This window comes from Otolemur garnettii, unplaced genomic scaffold, assembly GCF_000181295.1.
Source record: "Otolemur garnettii isolate 467f Iridium unplaced genomic scaffold, OtoGar3 scaffold00010, whole genome shotgun sequence".
Classification (NCBI taxonomy): domain Eukaryota; kingdom Metazoa; phylum Chordata; class Mammalia; order Primates; family Galagidae; genus Otolemur; species Otolemur garnettii.
Window position 1 is genome coordinate 2223482 of NW_003852405.1, and position 6755 is coordinate 2230236.

Genomic DNA, 6755 nt, shown 5'->3' on the forward strand with positions numbered 1-6755 from the left:
GTCACAGCTCACAGCAACCTCAAACTGTTGGGCTTGCCTCAGCCTCCCAAGTAAATGAGACTATAGGTGCCTGCCACAGTGCCTGGCTACTCCGCCAATTTTTTATTTTGGAAAATTTTAAGCATTCAGAAAAATTGAAAGAATGATATAATGAATATCTATATATATACTCTCATTAGATTCAGCAACAGTTGGCACTCAGCTTTCTTTCCCTCAAATTTTAGAGGACATGGACCATAGGCCCATTGGCAGGCAGCCCCTGAAACTCAGGGCCCTCCTCTCTTTCCAGCGTACCCACAGAACCACTGCCTCAATCACAAACATGCATGAGATTTCCTGGGGTCATCTAACAGCCAATCCAATCCAAATTCCCTGGCTCTCAAAGGTCTCAGAAGTTTATAGATAACATTTGGTCATATGTCACTTTAGTTTTCTTTTTTGGTGACATAGACTGAAAAGTCCAGGCCAGTTTACTTGTCGAGGTGACACATTCTGGATTTATTTAATTATAGGACCCCTCCTGGTGTCCTTCGCAGAGTAATATTGCAAAGTCTTAAATCTGAGCATGTCCTCCCCTTCCACAAACCCTGCACTGGGCTCCTGTTGTACCTGGAATAAAACCCAACTGGCTTACATTGATCCACAAAGCCTGGTGTGGAGCAGCCAGCCTCTTTCTGTTCCTTTCCCTTCCCCGTGTGCTGGACACCCTGGCTTCTTTCCAGTCATTGAATGAAGCAGTCTTAAAGGCTCCCACCTTCCTGGCACGTATGACAGTTTGTTATCACATGAAGTATTTACTTATTAATTTGCTTGGTTAACATCTACCTTATCTACTGACAGTAAGCCCCAAGACCAGAGAGAACACATGGGTCTGAAACTCCTAGTCCCTAGCACAGAGCCCGACACATAGCAGGCAGTAGGTAAGTATTGGTCAAATGAATATGTGGATAGATGGAAGGATGGCAGAGAGGGGTGACCAGGTGTCCCTTCTTGCCCACAGCCACCATCTGGTAGGCCAGTTGGGTCTCTAGGCTGCTCTGTGGGCAGCTCTGAACTCATTCACTTTAACCACATAACTGCATTCCCAATGCCAGCTGTCTCCGTGGGTAGCAGGCCTGAGGCCCCAGCCCTGTTAGATGGACTTTCCTTGGGGCTTGTTAAAAGCTGGTATTGGGCCAGGTATAGTGGCTCATGCCTGTAATCCTAGTACTCTGAGAGCCCAAGGTGAATAGATTGCTTGAGCTTAGAAGTTCAAGACCCACCTGAGCAAGAGTGAGATCCTGTCTCTACTAAAAATAGAAAAACTAGCTGGGCATCGTGACAGTCACCTGTAGTCCCGGCTACTGGGAAAGTTAAGACAAGAGGATCTCTTGAGCCCAAGAGTTTGAGGTTGCTGTGAGCTATGATGACACCATGACACTCTACCCAGGATGAGAAAGTAAGACTCTGTCTCAAAAAGAAAAAAAAAAAAAAAAGCTGGTGTTAGATGCCTTCTCCCAGCAATAGGTTCAACCCATAGTGCTAGCTATGTTTGGCAAGGATGACCGAATAGGCCTAGCATTCCATACAGATGTAGAGCCCATCTGAGATCCAGCTGAGGAAATTTCCAGCCCCTGAGCAGAGATGGGACCTGTGAGCAGGTGCTACAGGAACACCAGCACCAACCTACACCTGGTTGTTGAGGCTGTCAGAGCAGGTGGAAGAGGGAGCCCCTGCCTGGCCTTAGCTATGCTCCAGCCATGGGGATAGGTGACAAGGTGTGAGGTACATACATGAGCCATGGCCTCAAGGGGCAACCAGTCTAATGCGTACAAAGACAAATGCTGTTGCAGAGTTACATTTGTTAATATTTTCGTGTGGGGGTGGAGAAGTTAGGGAAGGCTTTGTAAAGAAGGTGGCATTTGAGCCATTTTGAAGAGGAAGGGAGAATTCCATAGAACAGCAGAAGGAAAAGGCATCTGGGCAGAGGGAACGACATGAGCAAACATGGAGGGTGAGATGCATGGTCAGGGCTAGAAGACAAAAGGAATTGGGGGGCTGGTGGAACAAGAAGAGCACAGAGCCTATTAATTCTAGCTGGGGCCATATCTCACAGCCTAGACTCTGGCTGGGAAGTCTGGATTCACCTGAAGCGTGTTGGCAGTGAAGGCTGATCCTGGCTGTACCATCTGCCACACTCCTCTGGCACAGGGAGGAGGTTGTACCTGAAGGACTGGGGTCTGGCAGACCACAATGGGGTGTTCCTAATAGTCCAGGAGGAGGAGAGGTGGTATTGGGGCTGAAGGACAGGCCTTTTTTTTTTTTTTTAATATTTATTTATTTATGTTGTTGTTGCAGTTTGGCCGGGGCCAGGTTTGAACCCGCCACCCTCGGTATATGGGGCCAGCGCCCTACTCACTGAGCCACAGGCACCGCCCCAAGGGACAGGCTTTTAAGGGGCACATCCACAGACTCAACGGGAGTACACAACAGACCTGCCACTGGGGACAAACAGGGACTTGCCCAGGGTGACTCCTAGGCCTTTGGGGTACCCGGATTCTGAGGGGAGATGGGGGAAAGGATCTGGTAATGATTTAGACTCTGGACTTCTGGGTGAGACCCTCACATGCGACAACATGGATTTGCAAGTGGAGGTCAGAGAGCAAAGGAGAAAGAGCAAGGAGAGGCCAGAACCCTGGGAGCCTCTCCAGCCTGGACTCACTCGCCCTTGCTCTGTACTCCAGACATCCCAGCCTTCTTCCTGCCCCCTCATGTTGTGCTGTAGCCCTGTCTGGAACATTCCACCTTCTCTCTGAGGGGGCTGGAGAATGTTAATGAGGCAGTGGAGCCTGCAAATGTCCACTATTCATTAATCTCTGAGGGAAAGGAGCCAGATGGGATTGCAGTTCCACAGGAGAGGCAGGACTGCAGGACGGCTGGTTCAAGATGGGGAATTTGTAAGCAGGTTGGTACCGACAGGGAGGGCTGGACATAGAGAGCTAGATCAGGAGAGAGCTAGCTGAAAAGAGGAACTCTGGACACAGAGCAGCATGAAATCTGGGCCACAAGTAGACCAGGGCTGGTTTTGGAGAAAGAGTCAAAAGAATTTTCTCTGAGACAAGATGGAAGGAGGAAAAGATAAATGCTATTCTAAATGTGAGCTTAATTCTTCAGTTTCTTCAGTATTTAAAAAACAAGATTTCAAGAGGGGTTATACCATCTTATCAGCAATTTGCACCTCAATAAAGATAATTTCCTAGACTATTTATGACAGTAGGTTTGTGTACGGGGAGGAAGCCCAGTCCTGTGGAGGGATGAGGACTGCTCTTCAAAATGCAGGGCTTATGAACTAACCAATTAGAGCAGCTAGAGCCTGGCCCTTCCCTCCAGGAAAATGGGCTCTCTCAGAGGTCACTGGGACCCCCTACCTCTATCCCGAAGGTCGCGGGGCATAGAGACTGAGAACTGGAGTCCAGGTCTTCTTCCCTGGCAGGTCGGTGGAGAGCAGCATATTGCTGGGTTTCTGCAACAAGAACCTGCCTGCAGCACCCCCATCCCGTTGGGGGGGAGCTCTTAAAAGGGCAATGTCAGAGGCAGAGGCAGTAGCCCTACCAGGACCTGGCCAGTCCAGGCTGCAAGGATGCACCTCCCCTGAATATGTATATACCTGGGAGGGGCTGTTGGGGAACCCCATGCTGGGAAGTAAAAGGGGGAGAGGAGCAAGCCCCTTATTCTGGCACAGGCTCTGACATGTAGCACATTTCTCTGGGGCCCATCCCAGCTCTGCCTGTCAGACTCATCCTGGGAGTGCAGCCAGGGCTGCCCCAGGCCCCCCGTGGGAGGGACGGGGGTTGGAGAATAGGCATTCTCAGGACCCTGGGTAAACCGGGAAAGCTTTAGGGAAGGAACAGTGGGACAGGTTTCAGGGAGCATGAGTTTCTAGAAGTGAGATTTCAGTGTTTGCCTGTACTGCCCTGTTCACTGTGAGCTCAGCCAGGCTCCTAGGTGTCACACTCCGTCTTTAGCATTTCTCTTTAGAAGCCTGGCTTCTTTCTTGGTGGACTCCTCATTCTCTTGCCTGAAGCACCCAGCCCTACATCTTGGGCCTGGAATTTCTGGGTGTGGGAACCAAGGGTTGGTGAGGGACCCAGGGCTCTGACTCACTCCACTGGGCTCTAGAGACTGTTTGCTGAGGTAACCTGGGTGGCTGAGGTTGGAGATGGAGCAAGCTGAGTGCCAGGGATGAGGGCATCTGCTGTGGGTTGCGGAGGCAACTGTCAGGGTGGAGTCAAGCTTATCTGGGCCGGTTCCCAATTGCTCAGCTTCCAGGTGGGCTACCATGTCTGTCTGAAAGACTTGCATCAGCCCTCTCCCAGTGCTTCAGGGGGAGGAGTCTGGTTTTCAGTTCCCTACACTGGAAAGCAAGCCACACCTTTCCTTAACAGTCTGAGTTCTTTGAGAGCAAAGAACTTTCTGGGTTTGTTTTTATTTTTTCTGAGGCAGTCTCACCCTGTTGCCTCGGGTAGAGGGCAGCGGCATCATCATAGCTCACAGCAACCTCAAACTCTTGAGTTCCAGCGATCCTCCTGCCTCAGCTTCCCAAGCACCTGGGACTATAGGCACCAGCCACAAGACCCAGCTAGTTTTTTCTATTTTTAGTAGAGACAGGGTCTCACTCTTGCTGACTCCTGAGCTCAAGCAATCCACCCTCCTTTGCAGAGTGCTAAGATTCTAAGTGTGAGCCACCAGGCCTGCAGTAACCCCCACTTCTAATGGTGCCTGGCACAGGGTTAAGTTACTCCATAAATGACTGTGTGTGCCCTCCTGCTGATGTGCTCTTGTGCAAGACCTGCAGATAGGGACCTCAGCCACAGCCATGCTTCCCTTCACAACTATTCCCTCTTTCACCCCTTTGGCTTCAGGAAGCACAGGCTGTTTTCCGCTAACAGACCAGTTAGTCCACACAGCAGCTCTCTCCCTAGCCTGGCTCCCAGGCCCCTTTGTACACTGAGCCTGCCATGGGGCAGGTAGAGGTAAGGCTGGTAGGGGAAAGGACTTTACACAAAGCAAGGGAGCCTGGCTCCAGGCGCAGACAGATCTGGAATACTAGTGGAGAATAAGCCTAAGTCAGCTGGTGTGAGAAAGCCTAGAGTAGGCCTGTGTTTGTTCCCAGGGCTCAGAGCCCCAGCTTCCGCCCTCCCACAGAGCCTTTAGGGCCACGGAGAAAAGCAGAGCCTCATGCTGGTAGGAAGGTCATAGGCACCAAGATGGTAGAAGTGGGAGGCAGAAGCAGCCTAGGGACACCTAAGGCTGGAGGTTAATACAGAGATGGCGGTGTTTTTTGAAACAGGGCCTTGCTCTGTGACCTCACTGCAGCCCCCAAATCTCAGGCTCAAGCGATCCTCCAGCTCTGACACCCAAGTAGCTGGGACTACAGGCATGAGCCACCATGCCCAGCTATTTTAAAACAATTTTTTTATAGAGATGAGTTCTTGCTATATTGCTTAGGCTGGTCTCAAACCCCTGGGCTCAAGTGATCCTCTCACCTCAGCCTCCTAAACTTGCTGGGATTACAGACATGAGCCACCAGGTCCAGCTTCCATCTCAAAGTTTCTAATGGGCTTCTGGAACAGGGGCAAAAATAGCCTCCTCGCTCACTGTGCTATGTAAGCTGCCTTTCTTCAAACCAAGTTGAGTCTATAGGAATGTGAATTTCTGGTCCTTTTCAATTACACATGGGAGCAGCTAGCTCTTCTGTCCTCTTGCCCTGATTTTGTAATCTCAGAGCTGAGGGCAATGGGCTACATCCAAGGCAGGCTGCTCCAGCCTGCCTGTGGGACCCCAGCTGGCCTCACCGGGCAAGGCAAGAAAGCCACTGTGGCTACCCTTCCAGGAACCCCAGTTTTGACCGGGTTTTCAGTAGCAAAATTAATAGGGCCAACTGTAACTCCCCAGTGGAAAACCGAGCACACAGCCTCTTTCCTTGGTACCAAGCTCTAGCAGGCCCAGGGAAGTCAATGCTTAGGGACTCGGGAAGCTAACGTAAGTTAAAGGCTCCTAAGTGACAGGCCAATTCAGATTCCAGCTCTCAACATCCCAAAGAAACATGACAAATACAAAGCACTGCTGAGGAGACCATGTTATCTCACCTCCCTTACCCACCTGGACTTCTATTCTATAGGGTGGAACGGGTATAATCATAGCCCTACCCTACCTTCTGGGATTGTCACAAAGATAAAAGAGATCATCTATGGAAAGTATTTTAACCTCCTAGGAGAGAAGCACTTAACTAATATAAGGTATTATTAAAGTAAAGGGTTTGTAGATTACAGATGAAAGGCAGCAGGTAAATAAAGAGCCTAAGTATCACCCTCCTCAGAGAAAGGGAGAACTGACTATTAGGGCAACAGTGGGCGCTCCAAAGGGATTAAAACATTCTTCCCCTCCCCTCTGCCCTGCTGGCTATCTCAATCCTTTGCAGTTGCAGCAACAAGCTGCTATGCAATGGGTCTTCCCATCTGGGACTGCTGTGAAGACAGAAGCCACTGTTGTTTTCCAGACAGAGCCTCACTCTGTGGCCCTGAGTAGAGTGCTGTGACATCATAGCTCACAGAGCCTCAAACTCTTGCTTCAGCCTCACAAGAAGCCACGGTTAATGAGACCCTCACTCATACTCTTGAATCCAGAGGCTCTTCTTTTTTTTTTTTTTTTTTTTTTGAGACAGAGCCTCAAGCTGTCCCCCTGGGTAGAGTGCCATGGCATTATAGCTCATAGCA